Genomic DNA, 18,348 nt, shown 5'->3' on the forward strand with positions numbered 1-18,348 from the left:
CCCGCACCCCAAATTCTGTGATTTTTTGGGAAGAAGTTCACTATTGCTTCCTAAGCAGGTTCTAAGCTATAATGCTCATCTAAATATGAACGGTGTTCTGACAAAACTTCCTCATGCAGTAATTATTTAACGATCCTGTAAGTACTCTTGGAAAACTAGATTTAAAGTGTTATTTTTGCTGTGTAGTGTTTGTTCCCAGTACTTTAAAATACTAATTTTTTCTCTTTATTACTACTTATTGTTTCTATTGTAATATTTTTTAAATTAGCAAAAGTCATTAAGGCGCATTTGAAAATAACTGTAAGTATGACTTTTAAAACCAGATTTCGAATTAGGCAGAAAAAAGCAATGTGACTTTTTTTAATACAAATATTAGCATATCAGAATAGTTTGTTTATGTCAATATCCAAATAAGTGACAAACAACATTAAGACATGGGCCATTATGGTAAATTCACCAAGTTATTTTTAAAACATGTTTCCAAAGGACTGATTTTAAAATGTTTTAATTTTATTCCGGTTGTTGTTGTTTGGGTTTGTTTTTTTTTTTTTTAATAGGCTAACTAATGATTTTCATTAGTGTATTTGTAATTTATGTGATCTTAGTAGGTTCTACCAAGGTTAAATAATTTAAGGAAATAAGCCCTTATCTGATGTAAGATAGCTAATGAAGTATATTAGATACTTGCCCTATTGCTGTATGAAATGGATCTCCAAAGCTAACAACAGCTTTCTGTGGGAACACAAATCTCTATATAAATATCCAAATGTAGCAAGATGTTGCAAATTTTTAAAGATATGCCATAAAAATAGATTAACGCTAGTATGCAGTCCTGTTCAACTGAATTACAAAGGGATATCATGGGATTGCCAGTGACATTCACATAAATAAAAAATCAATTCTTAATGATGAGGCAGACTTGTTTTAGCACATTACCCAGGTTAAATGGGAGCACACAAAGACATCAACTCCTATAAGACTAGTGAAATCATTGTATATTAATATGATTTAGGAAGCTACACACCTCGATGGAATAATTGTTATTATATCTATAGAGCCAGATGGCACTTGGTGTAAACAGCCATTGAGCACCTCAAACACAAGTGTGGCAGGTGATCTTTAAGGTGTTCTTCATCCTGCTCATTCATCTTATATCTTATCACTGGAATCTGCGTTACTGTTTGCAAAATGGTTTGATTGCCAGTACGCAATTTTTTCAGAATGATCCTATTGTTCAGTAGGAGTATAGAATATAGAATGTCTTTAGCAGGAGAATGGATGATGCAGAATAGATGACAATAGATGAGGCAGCTACCTGGATTTGTGTGGTTAGGATTGTATTTTTTATAAGAAACAGAACAGAGGGAGTCAAATTTTTTTCCAGCACAGTGACAAAAAAAAAGAAAAAGTAGGGGGGAGGGGTTCCAAAATTAAAAAAAAAAAAAGAATTTGCAAATTCTCAGTGGAGTAGTGTCAAGTAATTACTGTTATCAAAATAACCTTATAAAGGAAACCAAAAGTTATAAAAATCTCTTCCAAAGTAAGAGAAATCCAAGTTCGGAGCGGAAGTACCTTTTGTTTCTTGTGAAATGTCTTTCTTTGCTTTGAAGGTTTAAATTGACTTCTGTTAACTCTAATTATCCAATTGAAGAAAACTCATTCGTTGCTTCAACAGATATTTATTGGGCACCTACTATGTACTAAGTTCTGTTCTAGGCACTGGGGATACATCAGTGTAAAAACCCTGCCCCCATGGAGTTTACATTCCTCAAGGGTGGCAGTAAATGATATGAGCTGAGCTGAGCTGAGATGAGATATGGGAGAAATGAAATAGGGAAGGGAGACAGTGTGCTAAGATGGACCATAGAAGCATAAGATTTGCCTTTTCCCTCTTAAAAACAGAAAAGTTCATCTTCATCTAGGAATAAGAAAAGAGGCCAGAAAAGTTCATGTTTATCTTCCAACTTGATTGATCTTGTGAAATTTCTAGTGGGTTGTCTGAAAACACACCGCTGTTACAGCCTCGGCTCAGTGGGCAGGGTTTTAAATAATTGGAGTGAGTTCAGTATAAGTTTAGATTTTCTTGGCCTAAATTTCATAATGTTACATAAGATTTTATGCTTTGGCTTCTTTCCTTTGATAATGACATTAAAAAGCGTATCATCTTGTTTTAAAATAGCATATTAAAAAGCATATTATTTAATTTTAAATAATTCTTAAATTGCCCCTTGCTCTACTTTATTTAATCCATATTTTCTGGTTTCTAAATAAATATCAAGGACATAAAACTAGCCTCATATAGGAATCTTTATCATAGTAGATTTAGTCGATTTAGATTTCCAAACATATAAAACAGATTTTCCAAGTGCTAAAATATAGAAAGCCCCTCGAAATTTTGGGATCTCACAAGTTAACCCTTCTGCCCCCTAATGACAAAATTCACCTTAATCCAGAGAATATATTCCCCATCTCACTCCATGGTGCTATTGACTAATTAACTCCTGGATTTTAAACTAATGTTCAGTTCTTCACCAAAAGTCATTTATCATATAATTGCAGCTACACTTTACATGAAACATAGTACCTGCTGTGAAGTATTCCTTTAGGTGAAAAAGTAAAACTCATTGTGTAATATGCATAGTCTTCATTCAGGCTTTTTATTAAATATTAAGAATAAAAAATATAGATGCTTATTACTGCATAGATAAAAACCTGAAAAGATGTGTTCCAAAGTGTTAATAAATAGCCAAAGGTTATAACATAACATTTAGTTTTTGCTTTGCACTTTTCTGTAGTTTTATTTTTTCTACAAAGAACTCACATTCTGTTTGTAATCAAGAAAAAAACTCTCCGTATTATTATCTGAGAGCTAAAGGAGCCTAAAAGTTGATATTTTTACTTAACACAAAACCTCACAGCTGGCAAGTATATGCAGATCAGTTCTGCAAATAATAGATAGTGGAAATCAACAAGCATCAAGATTTAGATAATACCATGAAGTTATCTCTTTTATCTGTTTCTATTCATTGTACTTGAAAAGTGCCATACTGTGCAAAATCTGACCAATTTGTCCTTTTTTTTTTTAATTCCCAAGACATCAAGTTTCTTTAAAAAAAAAAAAAAGTAGACTGAGATATTACTGTAGCAACATGCCAGATATACCAAATTTCATAAGGAAACATGTTTTTAATTTCAGGCCTTTGAATGTAGTGTTGCTCATAAGGATGAGTATTTATGAAGGTATAAGAAAAAAAGGGGCTTGAAAAGTTTATTTCTTTTAACAGTCAATAATATTTAGCCTATCAGAATGCTTGAATGGATAAACATTCCTACTGTTTTAATTTTGAATATAGATTGTCTCGTGCTGATGGGAAGTATTGTTAATTTTAATAAAATTAACTTTATATTGTTATTTCACCGCTTTATAATAATTTTACATGGCGCCCTGGGGATGCCTTTGTTTTACATTATCAGGTGTCACATTTGCCATTTGGTTGGTACAGCAGCGTTCAGCTTCGCTTCTCCCTTCAATTGCCTGAAGCCACACTCTTCAAGTTATATTACAAGTAGCTATATTGCTATACACTGCACAAGTTTATATACTTTTATTTTATATGTATATATCATTTTTGTATTTTCTTAAAATCATTGTTTTGTGCTATTTCCCAGCATTCCTGTTGCTTGCCTTTAGGTAGACACAGTTATGATAACAAGTTGACTAAGACACCTTAGCAATCTGCCTCAAGTACTAACATGTTTAAATTTATTTTCAATCTGATAGTCAACCACACTTTTGATACAATCTAAGCAAGTGCTTCATTGTTTTTGATAAGAGTGAAAACTTATAAATCCATTAAAATATAACTTTTTACACAGAGGGAATTACTGCTATTTTAAAATAAGGGGAAATTGTTGACAACTTCCATAACTCACTGTATGTTGGACAGATCACTCAGAGATAATTAATCAGAACATGTCTCCATTAAATGTTACCAACTTGGCTTAGAGTCTCCCAGGAATTAACAGAAATCAGACAGACTAGCAAATAATCTGTAAGCGAATTGAATACTTGTCAAATTAAGTACCACTGTTAACAAATATACAGTAGTTAAATTAAAGACATACCAGGTTAGTCTTGAATCAGTCCATCTTCTTTACTTTTTACTTTTTTAAAAATGTACATTTATGGCTTAGCTCTAAATTTGAGTTGTCTGCTTTAAAGTCTATTTACATGCTTTATCATGCTGCTATTTAAGGTGTTAAGAGTGCGCTAAAACATTTTGATTAGCTGTGTCAACTATTTATTAAGGACAATTTAAAATATGTATTTTAAAATAGACTTTTCTTTTCCACTTGAGTTTGTGTATATATGTTGATAAGCAAGCTGGTCTCTTGTCTGAGACTTTATGTGCAGATGGCTGGTATTTGGTTGATAAACTAATGATCCCTATAATCTGAGGATCATATAACTAACTGATAACTGATAAATAGACTAACCAATTTAGCCCTGTTTTAATAGCACATAGTCAGAAACTACATAAAAATGAGTACTGAGAAGTTTCTTTTTTCGTATGCTGTGTATTGGTATTTTTGTTTTTCAGAAATTTCTCCCTTTTTTCTTTCACCAAAATGTCTGTGGCTAATAGGAACTGTGTCTCTGCTTTGAATTATACCACTATTCCACGTTATTAACAATCATATATCACTTCCTTTCACACCTTCAAGCTTAATATTTTGTATACACTCTTTTAGTTAGAATCTTGGAACGAAATATTATATAATAGTCTCGCCTTTATTTCTACTCAATAAATGTAATTACCCTGCCATTCTCCTAAAGTGTAAGCTGCTTATTGGATATATTTTTCATTTTCTGTTATTATTGTGAAATTTGTAGTTTTGGGGGAGGTTGCTGACTACAGGTAGTGAAACGTGGAACCAGGTGGTAAGAGCCACGCCTATGTCCTAGTTATGGCTGGCACAGTCTGCCACGTGATGAGGTAATTAAAATCATCTGGCTAGTTAAGATGAACAATATGAAGAGGGATCATTAAAAAAGGGGGGGGGGCAGTACTTATTAAGCTGATTGAAAGCCAAAAAGAACTCTTGCTCTTGAAGAAGAAGTCAAATATGTGTGTTTGTTATATGGGTGTTACAGGTATTGGTTGTAAATGTTGTGTGCCTGTTGAGTCTTTATGTGGCTTAGATCCACTCAGTAATTCCTAGTTGGCTGTTTGCCTCTGGGCTGAATTCATAGACTTTATCTTTGCTCTTCTAGTTCAAATATTTAGAGATTCTACATGTGCCATTTGAAAAGTCCTACTTATACCACTGCAATGGCAATATTGCAGAGAACTTTCTTGTAAAAATTTAGCAGGACATGGAGAGAATTGGGGGATAAAAATAGTTTGCATAAACTCCATTCTGAGCCGGAATTGAAGGCAAATGACCCACAATGTGTACGACAATTTAATGGCTATTAATATATTTCTAAGTTTTTAGAGGAAAATTTATTTGAAAAAGATTTTATGTAGGTAATTTGAATCATGTTTATAAATATTTTACCTGCCTTGAATAGATGATTAGTTTTGTCCAATAACAATTTCAGAGTAGCTAATGTGGCAATATAAATATGAATATTTAGGGGGGCATTTTTCCTTTATATAGGAAATGCATGATTAGTAATGATTTCTATTACAGAAGGTTTTATTATGGCACATTGCTTTATAAAGGAAACGAAGTTAAGTCTGGAGAATTACATAATGAAATCTGGGAGTATGTGGTTTAGGTATAATTACAAAAGTAAAAATGTATAATTTATGTTTGCGTAATGCCCTTCATTGAAGGTTGTGAAAATAAGTCTTACGTACTCCAGGCTTCACATCTCTTATATGCCTCCCTATTTAATTGAAACAACTTCCCTACTATGGCCTAGCAATTCCCCCACACGCAAAAATACCTAAAATTCAGCATCATTCAGCAAATTATCTCCATATGGTAATGTGACCAATACCTCGGTTGTCGTTCTTCTCAGTTGTTTGCTTATATAGTTCCTCCTTCCACCAAGCATTTGAAGTAGCTTCCCCTACCTTTTAAAAGATTTTACCCAAACTAAATAACTACCGTCAAAAATTAAAATTGCAATCATTTAGTGAGAGCCCTGTATGTACTAAGCATAGTCCTGGCTGCTTTCCATATAATATCTCATTTTCACTCTCACAGGAGTTCTGTAAACTAGATATTACCACCCCCATTTCACAGATAAGAAAACTAATACTCAGAGAGGTTAAGTAACTTTCCCAAGACCGTACTACTCAGCTGTGGCAAAACAGGAATATTAACTTATGTCCAACTCCAAAAATAGATGCCTGAGAAAATGAAGAACAGAGTAAGCAACAATACCCAGAATTCCTGACTCCTGTTTTCGCCATAAGATTACACTTGGTGGCTATTATGATTTATGATGGAGAACAAAATTAATAATAAAAATGTAGCATTTCTTTAGGGCCAAAGGATCAAAAAGGGTTCATGGGAAATACTGACATATGGGCTCTGTCTGTCTCTCTAGACCCAGCATGACCAGCAAAAGGAGTTGGTATTTTGTGAAGGAGAGTGGGTGTTTCATGTAGTCCTACTTAATGATTTTTGCCCTTTTATCTTGTGCTTTTGGTGTCATACCCAAATAAGTCACTGCCAGGACCAACGTCAAGGAGTTTTACCCTACATTTTCTTCTAGGAGTTTTATGGATTCAGTTCTTATATTTAAGTGTTTAATCTATTCAGAGTTAACATGCAAACCATATATCTGATACGGTAATATCCAAAATATATAAAGAACTCATACAAATCATTACAACAACAAAAATCCAATTTGAAAATGGGCAGAGGAACCGAATAGATATTTTTGCAAAGAATATATACAAATGGCCAAGAGGTACACAAACAGGTACTCAACATCACTAACCATCAGGGAAATGCAAATCAAAACGAGATATCACCTCACACCTGTGCAAATGGCTACCATCAAAAAGGCCAGCGATAACCAGTGTTAATGAGGATGTTGAAAAAAGGGAACCCAGGTGCACTGTTGGTGGAAATGTAAATTGGTACAGGCTCTATGGAAAGCAGTATAGAGGTTCCCTGCAAAATTAAAAATAGAACTGTGATATTACCCAGCAAGCCCACTTCTAGGTATATATCCAAAGGAAATGAAAACAGTATCTTGAAGAGCTATCTGCCCTCCCATATTTATTACAGCATTATTAACAATAGCCAAGATATGAACCTAAGTGTTTGTCAGCGGATGAATGTATCTATATACATACATACATACACACAATGGAATATTATTCAGCCATGAGAAAGAAGAAAATCCTCCCATTTGTAATAGCATGGATGAAACTTGAGGGCATTATGCTGATATAAGACATACAGAGAAAGACAAATACTTATATATAATAACATATGTGGAATCTAAAAACATTGAACTTGTAGAAACAGAGAGTAGAACGATGATTACCAGGAGTTGGGGGGGGGTGGGGTGGGGTGCGGGAGAAATGGAGAGATGTTGATTCAAAGGGTTCAAAGTTCCAGCTAGAAGATGAGTAAAGTCTGGGGTTCTAATGCACAGTATTGTGATTATAGTCAATGAAACTGTATTATATACTTGAAAGTTGCTAAGAAAGTAGATTGCAAATATTCCCACAATAACAACATGAAAGAAATGGTAATTATGTAACCCGATGGAGGTGTTAGTGAAAGCTATGGTGGTAATCATTTTGTCATATATAAGTGTGTCAAATCAACATGTATACCTTAAACATATGTAATGTTAAATGTCAATTATATCTCTGTAAGTTTGGAAGAAAAAAGAAAGGACTATAGGTGAAAATAAGCTTTCTGTTCCTCTCTTAGACTCACCCTTCCCATCTTACTGCTCATTCAGAAATGGCTCAAATATTTTGCTAGCTGTTCCTTTCCCCATCCCTGACCATCGAGCAAAAAGCCAGAAGAATATTTAAAGATGGCTGTGAAGATTTGGAGAGCTTAGTGAGTGAATATACCAAAAGCATAAAAAATGGTCCTCTCTCTGTGTCACAAGAGGCCTCAGGCTTACCGTGAGAGAACTCTGCATTTAATTGCTTTGTAGGCTAATCCATACCTCCATGTCTTTCAATATGACTTCCATAAATCTCAAGCGACTAAGAATTTCAGTGTGCACTGTCTGGCATCTGATGCTGAAAACTACTGATCGGGTAACCTGAGCGGGGTTTAATGACTACTGTGGGAGAATTTTGTTGAATTGTGAATAAAACCTAAATGCTTTCAGTCTTATCATGTAGATCTGTGCCAGATTCTTTGGCAGCCCATGAAAGCCGGGTCCTCCAAGAGACTTGACTAATGTCCAATTTTCTTTAAGATTTCCAAGTTTATAGAACTCCTAAAATATATACTGGTTGACTCTAGTATAAGGTGAGAATGAAATTGTCACAGAATATCTGCATCCCTGAGTTACTTATAGGAAAGGGACCTGTCAAAAGCAGGTATCTTTTTTTCCCCACAACGTGCCAATTGTGCTTTTCAGAAGCTATTTCTGAACACGGCGATAGAGAATAACTGAACGTAAACATCACCCATGTACTCATACCCAAGCCCCCATCACAGATGACCACCTGAAGAATGGACCGAGCTGCCATTGGCCCACGTGTCTCTGAGTACAAGGAAAGGAACGCCATTTCATAAATCACCTGTGCTAAGACGGCAGACAATGTTTCCTACATGTTCTGACAATGACCCATGAGTGGTCTCTTTCAATGTTTCAAGTTCGCCAGAAAGTTCCTATTTGATATAGAATGTCTTAAAGGACACTGACCTCCACAAATTATTCCTTACCTTTGTTAGCAGTTATGTTGATGACCTACTTTCAAAAACATTATCATGAAGGACCACCTAATTAAAATCAGAACAACTGCAAATGTTTGCCATAAGCAGTGTTGGGTTAATCAGTCAACGGGTTGGTAGTTCCCGCTAGGAGAAGGGGCTGTGTGGGATTTAGCTAAGGAGAAAGAGGAAGCAGGGGGAGAGGTAGAGGGAGATTTAGGGATGTGGAAAGAGAGGGAGCAGCTGGGTTTTACCTTGAACTGAGTTTAAGCAGGGCTAACAATTGCAAAGTGACTTCCAAGGTATTCAATGTAAAAGGGCCAGACAGAATGGCATCAAAACAGACTGAGTTGTTTAAAAAATGACAGATGAGAGCCTGGGGCATTCACCAGGGAGTTCCACGTGGGAAGGAAGGAAGTAGAGTCTGGTCTCAGGGAAGGAGGATGGCTAGAATACTAGCTTCTGCCTTGGCTGGAGTTCAAGCCCATGGGCGACCAGCTAGGTACAAGAAGCCCAGACAGAAGGCCCAATTAGGCAGACTGAGAGCACATTGTCCTTGATACCTTACTTACCTACCCTGAGGGACACAGAAGGGAGCAGCAGCTCGTAACCAGCCCTCACCTACAACTGTAGACGAGTGTTCAGGAACCAATGACACCCCACCCCCTGCCTGTCTGCAGATTTCAGTGAGAGTGAAGTATCACTAGTCGGCCAAATCAACAAACATTTGTTCTCACTAGTCAGCCAAATCAACAAACATTTGTGTAGTTCTCCTTGTCCCAAGCCTGCTGCACCTGAAAACAGGAGAGGTCATTACAAGCACCTGGAGTCAAGCTGGGTTTGAAAGAGTTAAATAGGGGCACCCGCGTGGCTCAATGGGTTAGGTTCCGACTCTTGATTTCGCTTCAGGTCATGATCTTGTGGGGTTCATGAGTTTGAGCCCCACATCAGGCTCCATGCTGACACTGAGCCTGCTTGGAATCTTCTCTCTTCCTCATTCTCTGCTCCTCCCCCACTCATGCTCTCTCCCTCTCGGAAGGAAGGAAGGAAGGAAGGAAGGGAGGAAGGAAGGTTGGTTTAAATAACTTGTCTGAGGCCACGGAGCAAGAGGGAGTTGAACTGTTATTTGATCCAAGCAGTTTGACTCTAGAGCGAATCTGGCTTTAACCCCTAGGTTACACTGCCTCAATCATGTGCACTTAAATGTTAGATAACAATTTTAAGCAGATTTTTCTCTTGGAATACTTTCTCCAGTTCTTCTCTTATAGTTCACCCTCATCACAGCTCACCTCTGTATTCCATCATCAGTTACATATTTTGTCTAAAAACTCTAAACTCTTTTTCACTGTTTTAAAGCTGCTTTGGGGTTCTCCTCAAGTTGTTAAAGATATGTGACTATTCTGATGACCTTGACAAAACTGTAAGCGCCAAAATGGCCTAGGCCATGTTACTTGCTGTAGTTCGCTTACTTACTGGGGATACAAATAGGAACAGAATCACAACCCTGCTTGCTCTTAAGGAGTTAAGTGCGGTCTCACTCACTCTGCCTAGGGGAGTTAAGAAAAGCTTTCTCCCTGCAAAGTCCTCGGTCCTAGGATCCCAAATATTTGATGGCTTAGATAACTTATTATATTTCATAATTAGTAATATGGAATTCTGAGAGGCAGGGAGAACTTCATTTACCCTTGAACATCTTTTTTTTTTTTTTTAATTTTTTTCTTTAACGTTTATTTATTTTTGAGACAGAGAGAGACAGAGCATGAACGGGGGAGGGGCAGAGAGAGAGGGAGACACAGAATCGGAAACAGGCTCCAGGCTCTGAGCCATCAGCCCAGAGCCTGACGTGGGGCTCGAACTCACGGACCGCGAGATCGTGACCTGAGCTGAAGTCGGATGCTTAACCGACTGAGCCACCCAGGCGCCCCTCTTTTTTTTTTTTTTTTTTTTGAGAGAGAGAGAGTGAGAGAGCATGAGTGGGAGAGGAGCAGAGAGAGACAGAGGGAGAGAGCGAGAACCCCAAGCAGGCTCCACACTGTCACTGCAGAGCCCAATGTGGGGCTTGATCTCACGAAGCTAGAGATTATGACCTGAGCCAAAATCAAGAGCTGGATGCTTAACTAACTGAACCATGTAGGCACCCCTACTCTTGAACATACTAATGGTGGAATCAGAGCAGGAATCTCTTGACATTAATTATCTATATTTTAGAAACAGCCAATGTGTCTGAGCCAAAACTCTATGGTACTTCTGTGTTTGGATCATATTCTGTCCCTAAAATAGGAGCTTGACTTTACCAAACATCTTGTTAAGTAAAAATGTCATTAGTATATGGCTATTTCAGAGATCTTAAAATACTTGCTTTTTTTAATCTAAATTAAGAAAATAATTTTAAGGAATTACAAAACTGCTAATGATGGATGGATGGTGTTTTATGGTTAATGTTCCCTCAAATTGATGAATTTGCACTCAGCAGAGGAGTACAAAAACTGTGCAGTTTTTCTTGCAGAAAAATAAGAATAGTTTCTTGGTTTGGGCAGCTAAGCTGTCATACTGTGGTTTTGTAATATGTTAGCATCAGAGGTTGCTGATGAAGGATATATGGGAACTGTACTATTTTAGCAACTTTTCTGAAAATATAAAATTATTTCAAAGTTAAAAAGTTAAAAAAAAAAAAGGCATTAATTTGGGTGGAGGTGAGGAGTGAATGGGAGATAGAAGACATAAGATTGACCAAGAGTTGATAATTGTTGAAGTGGGGTGATAAGTCAAGGAAGTTTATTATAGTCCATATGTTAGTACATGTTTGAAATTTTTATAATAATTTTTTAATCTAATAAAATAAAAAAGAAAGACGTAAGAACAATTATGCACAGTTCAACTTTGGGCAAACAGAAGAATTTTCTAAGTGACATTGTTAGCGGAGACAAACTTGTATCTTATTTATTTACTTACGTATGTATGTATGTATGTATGTATGTAATCTCTACACCCAACATGGGGCTTGAACTCATGACCCTGAGATCGAGAGTCGCATGCTCTTCCAACTGAGCCAGCCAGGTACCCCTAAACTTGTATTATCTTTTGATTTCAGTTTTCTTTGTCATTCTTATCCTTCGGTGCACCAAGAATCAAGTATATGCTTGATTGTAATTTTTTTAATTCTACAATCTATATTCTTAATTACTTTTAGCTGTTATTATTCAGGTTTTCTTTATTGTTATAGTACTAAAAATACATGCCTACAATAGTAAACTAGAAAAAATGTTAAAGTTGTCTTTCTTGTCCATGGACTTTTCGATACTAATATTTCTCTTATAAGTCTATTTTTGGTTTTTGTTTTTCTAAACAATATGGGTGTAAGGTCACACCATTGGCAGATATTTTTCCACTGTTTATATAATGAATTTATGTTGTTCCAAAGATAATAAGTTATGCTAGATCAACCCTTCTAGGTAAGAGAAGTTTTAAGTGCCATGTTAGAACTTAAGCCATGGACCACCAGATGGTGGCCACAATGTTAATTTATTTTCTAAACCCTCCCTTTAAAGATATCTAAGTCAGGGGGTGCTGGGTTGCAGTCAGTTAAGCGTCTGGCTTTGGCTCAGGTCATGATCTCACGGCTCATGAGTTTGAGCCTTGTGTCCGGCTTTGTGCTAACAGCTCAGAGCCTGGAGCCTGCTTTGGATTCTTTGTCTCTGTCTCTCTCTGCCCTCCCCTGCTTGAGCTCTGTCTCTTTCTCTCTCTCTCTCCCTCTCTCTCTCTCTCTCTCTCTCTCTCAAAAATAAATAAACATTTTTTAAAAAATCTAAATTAGAGGGTTTCCTTACAAATAAATTTCCTCAATTAGTTTGGGAATACAAAGGCTTTCTTTAAAATACAATTTGAAGACATGTTGCTTTTGACCACTTGCCTAACTCTGTGGTGCTTGATTTGGGGCCAGGCAATTGCTATTTGGAAAGCATTACAGGAACCAGGAGTAGTCAGGAGAACAGGAGAAAAGGGGTGCTGTGGTGATGGCAAATAGCTTTGTGGCTCCTGATTGGGCAACAGTGGAGTGGAGTACTTACAAACGTGGGTTGTGAATCCAGACTGCCTAGGTCTGAACACGGATTCTGCCTTGAGTGTTTGTAGCAGCTTTATTCACAATAGTCCTAAACCTAGAACAACTCAAGCATCCATCAACTGATAAACACATAACGTGTGGTATATCCATATACTGAGGGACTGTCTGGCAATAAAAAGTAATTAACTGCTGATACATATAACATGGATGAATCTCAAGAGTTTTATGCTAATCGAAGGAAGCCAGACATAAAAGATTAAATATCATACGATTTCACTTATAGAACACCGCTAAAAAGTCAGATCTATAGATAGAAAAATAGATCAGTGGTTGCCAGGGCCAGGGATGGAGGGAGTATATTGACTGCAAAAAGGCATAAAGCAACTTTTTGGAGTGATGGAAATATTCGATATTTTGATTTACTAAAATGCTTGTACAACTATATATATGTTGTCAAAGTCATCCAACTGTACACTTAGAATTGCATTTTATGTAAATTATGTCTCGATAAAATATTCAGAACCAAATATATAAAATACGTTCATTTACCAGAACCCTTTTTGATTTGTCTGGCTTCCGTGAACAAGCCTATTGTTATTGCTTCAGCTTTAAGGCATGGCTTTCTAGAACTAAGAGATATGTGAGTTCTTTGCCACATGTATATTCTCATATCTACCTTCTTCTACTAAGACTGTATATAACAACAAGGCTCCAGGGGGATAAAGATAGCAAAAGACATCCTGAGGTAAATACTGGCCTTGGATGACAAACTCCTAGAAGGGATTCAGGAAAAGTGGAGCTGCCCAAGCTACAGAGAGAGGAAGACTCCAGAACAGAGCGTTGGCTGGCCCTCGGAAGGGAGAAGGGGGTGAGGTGACCCTGCTGGGGAAAGGCAAGCTGAGAGAGCAAGATGAAGTGTACCTCTCTAGGTATCACGGCTCTCAAATTAACATGTTTACACATTCATGACACCCACGTGGCTTCAGTTTCTCGGCAGTGGAATTTCTCACATAATTAAGCTTTTAGAAAAAAATTCATTTTTTTGCCATTAAAAAAATGTAACAAATGATCCACATGTATCATTTGGACACAGGTCACATTACCCAGATAATGAACTCTTTCATGTAAAATTTCCAGTAGATTTTTAACATGCAAAAGTCTTCCTCATACGTTATCCCGTATTGATCCGATTGGAGCTGTTAGTGTCTAGTGGATCAATGATCAGCAAACTAAAAAGTCACTTAGTGACTATGACACCCATGGCCGTGTTAGAATCTATTGTGTCAGGAATTCTTGTTTTATTAACTCTGTAATTACCTGTTCAGCTGAACCGGTGAATTTTATTACACATTTTCTTTCACCTGAACGAGACCTTTGCACTTCTACCGGTGCCCTGAGGATCCACCATTTTTTTTCTGTTCCCTGTCTTTCTCCAGTGGCCTATGGCTTCACTGCCATCTGTTTAGGCAGACATGTGTGGGAAAGAATGCCACCACCTAGCTTTGGAGGCTGTTCAATGGCCTTGCCCTCCAGCACGGTTGCTTCAGTTGAGACACATTTAGGCCTCCTGAGGAAGAAAGTCGACAGTGCACCTCTGCTTGCTATAGGTATTGGTGCTTTCTCGAAACCAAGGATCACTATGCTATATGGCATGGAAGTTAACAGCATGGGCTTTGGAGGCAGGCCTGGGGCTGCCTCCTGGCTCTACAAGCTAGCAAGTTATGTCAACTCCTCTGTCTTGGTTGCCTTGTGTGTTAGGGGAGGGGATAGGAATAGTCCCTTCCTCATCGTGATGCATGGATGTCTCACCAGCACCCCAGGCTCAACATGCCTCAAATTGTGTTCCCCCTAAAACCTGTAGCTCTGCTACTTTCTTTTGGTAAATGGTGCAATCATCTTTGACTCACTCTTTCATTCACCCCACCCCAACATCCAGCTTTCCACCATATCCAGCATTTCTGCCTCCTAAATGTCTCTCTGATGCATCCATCATTCTCCATCCACCATCTCGGCCCTAGCCCAAACCTTTACCACTTCTCATCTGGATTACTAATTGTCCAACTCGACTCCCCAAATTCACTCTTGCCTTCTTTCACTTGTTTTTTTTAACTAATTTATTTATTTTGAGAGAGAGAGAGAGAGAGAGAGAGAGAGAGAGAGAGAGTGGGGGAGGGACAGAGACAGAGGGGGAGAAAGAGAATCCCAAGCAGGCTCTGCACTGTCAGCGCAGAGCCCAACATGGGGCTCGAACCCACGAACTGTGAGATCATGACCTGAGCTGAAATCAAGAGTCAGATACACAACTGACTGAGCCACCCAGGTGCCCCTTGGCTTCTTTTAATAGAGACACCATGCTGCCATCATTCAAAGGTTCTTGTTATCCTTAGAATTGGACTCACTGTCATTAACACATCCAAGACTTTGCATGATTTCATTCTTTTCTCCACCCTCATGTCACTCTTCTTGGCTATTGTTGTACCGGTATTTATACATGTAATTAATTTTTTTTATTTATTCACTCATTATTAACATTTACTGATCATCTGTTATGAGTCAGGCACAGTACAAGTGGTGAGAATACAAAATGAATATAGTCTGCTCACTGCCCAAGATAAGCTCAATACCTAATGAGGAAAAGAGATACAAAAAAGTGATTAAAAGTGGTAAATGTAACATGAGAAGTGAGAAGAGAGAGTGATTAGCTTTCTGTTGGCATGTCAGAGGAAGCTTTGCAGTGACAGTGACTGTATCACATCTGGAAGGATAATTAAGAATATCATGTGCATGTATGTAATTTTAAGTCAGATTCTTCATGCCAGAAAATATTTTAGGAATATAATACAAACCCAAAGCATAATTCTTCTTTAGAGTCTGTAGACCTGGGGTGCCTGGGTGCCTGGGTGCCTCACTTGGTTAAGCATCTGACTTCAGCTCAGGTCATGATCTAGCGATTTGTGAGTTCAGGCCCCACGTCAGGCTCTGCACTGACAGCTCGGAGCCTGGAGCCTGCTTCAGATGCTATGTCTCCCTCTCTCTCTCTGCCCCTCCCCCACTCATGCTCTGTCTCTCCCTCTATCTCTCGAAGATAAATAAATATTTTTTAAAAATTTAGAGTATGTAGGGGCGCCTGGGTGGCTTGGTCGGTTAAGTGTCTGACTTCAGCTCAGGTCATGATCTCACGGTCCGTGAGTTCGAGCCCCGCGTCGGGCTCTGGGCTGACGGCTCAGAGCCTGGAGCCTGCTTCCAATTCTGTGTCTCCCTCTCTCTCTGCCCCTCCCCCACTCATGCTCTGTCTCTCTCTGTCTCAAAAATAAATAAACGTTAAAAAAAATTTAAAAAAAAATTTAGAGTATGTAGATATGCTGGGTAGTTTCCCACATCACTGAGGTTACATATCTAATTACCACTAGCTACTAATTTCTCTTAGAACAAATACAGCTAAGGAAACATCCCCTTCTTTATTCATTGAGTACTTTTCTATCAACTTTTTTTAAAATCTTTCCACTTGTTTAAGTGGCCAATCCAATATCCCCAAATTTCCATTTTCTTGAAACATATATCAGGATTTAGAAATTGGAAAAGCCATTGATTGTAGAATATGGTCAAATCAACCAAAAAAGAAATTAATTCAACATCTTCAGATTTTGAATCTTTTTAAACAGCTGCTTCTTCTTTTTTGTTTAGAGAGAGAGAGAAAGAGAGAGAGAGAGAGTGAGCACAAGTGGGTTAGGGGCAGAGAAAAAGGGAGAGAGAGATTTAATCCCAAGCAGCCTCCATACTGACATCACGGAGTCCGATGTGGGGTGCAAACTCACAAACCATGAGATCATGACTTGGGCAGAAACCAAGAGTCAGACACTTTAACCAACTGAGCTACCCAGGTGCCCCTTTTTTAAACAGCTTCTTAACAGGAATCTGCATATACTCATCATGTAAATCCAACCTTCTTTAGTAAATTAATTTTAGAACAGAGGAATTAGACTATCTACAAATGACAGAAGTTCTGTCACTTTAAGGTCTTGTGGCCTGCCTAAAGCACAGATTAGGTATAAAATACTAGTTTTCTAGAAATGAAACTTTTTTTTAAATGTCTATTTATTTTTGAGAGAGAGAGAGAGAGACAGAGCAAGAGTGGGGGAAGGGCAGAGAGAGAGACACACACAGAATCCAAAGCAGGTTCCAGGCTGTCAGCACAGAGCCCGATGTGGGGCTCGAACTCACAAACTGTGAGATCATAACCTGAGCCAAAGTCAGCCGTTTAACCGACTGAGCCACCCAGGTACCCCTAGAAATGAAACTTTAATACTTAGTTGCTACTGAATGTCCACTTGATAAATTTAAATAACTGTTTCCTTTAAAATTTGGTCTTCTTTTTCTTAACGTTTATTTTTGAGAGAGAGAAAGCACGTGTGAGCATGCATGCACAAATCATGCACATCGAACCCACAAATCATGAGATCATGACCTGAGCCAAAGTCAGATGTGTAACTGACTGAGCCATCCAGGTGCCCTATAAAATTCAGTCTTTTGATTGTATTTTATTTTCCAAACTTTTAGATAATCAAAAGCATTCTCTTAATTAATTTTTGGAAAAAAAATGTATTATTCAATTAAGATAATTTTCATAATATAAAATCAATATTCTTGAAAGAAAAACTTAAATTTCCCTCTGTGCCTTTGTCAACTTACCGGCCATACTATTTTGCAAACATCTCATTGAAGCATTTTTACCATAAAGAAACTAATTCATAACCACAGACACTTATTTCCACTATTAGAGATAATATCCTCTTTTCTGAAGTCTGTCACATAAAGATCTCAACACACTTATTGCGTGAGATATTTTAGCATTCTTATTTTTAAGCCCAGTGTCTAAGATACAGAGAAATGCATGCAACGACTTCAGTCTGTGCTTCTGAAAGAAACATTTATCAATTAAGCAAAATTGAATTGCTTGTTGGATCTCTTAAAGTACTGATGACACCTCAGTTGTGAAGAGCAATGAGAACATTACTCTTCCCTTCTTTCAGCTAAAGAATAAGAAATAAGAAAAGTTATCTGACCCAGAGTGAAGTTGACCTAGAACTCTATAGACTGTTTCATTTGAAATGATTAGGCAAGTACAATGTATGGAGCAAAAGAAATTCAGCTGAAAAATGTAAACCATAAGCTAAGAGACCTTATCATTATAGCAACCTCACCTCTTCTGTTTCCTAATTCTTCCTTAAAATGTGCTTACTGATGTAGACGCTGAAGATATGAAGATGAATAAGACCCAGTCCCTGCCTTCAAGGAACTAATAATCCAATGGAAAACAGATGTGTGCAGCTAACCCTAATCATTGAGATACATGAGTGTTTTTAGCAAAGTGCTAAGTAGAGGGAGAACAAAATAAATTAACTCTGCCC

General features: G+C 37.6%; 1 protein-coding gene and 1 non-coding gene across 2 annotated transcripts in view; one reads left to right on the forward strand and one right to left on the reverse strand.

Moving 5' to 3' along the window:
- Positions 1-18,348, forward strand: part of SKAP1 (src kinase associated phosphoprotein 1) — a 276,418-nt gene that overhangs the window by 128,371 nt on the left and 129,699 nt on the right. The gene's annotated exons all lie outside the window — the stretch shown is intronic.
- TRNAE-CUC lies at positions 11,864-11,936 on the reverse strand. Its single transcript has one exon. It is a non-coding gene; the product is annotated as a tRNA-Glu (tRNA).

This window comes from Panthera tigris, chromosome E1, assembly GCF_018350195.1.
Source record: "Panthera tigris isolate Pti1 chromosome E1, P.tigris_Pti1_mat1.1, whole genome shotgun sequence".
In the NCBI taxonomy this organism is placed as follows: Eukaryota; Metazoa; Chordata; class Mammalia; order Carnivora; family Felidae; genus Panthera; species Panthera tigris.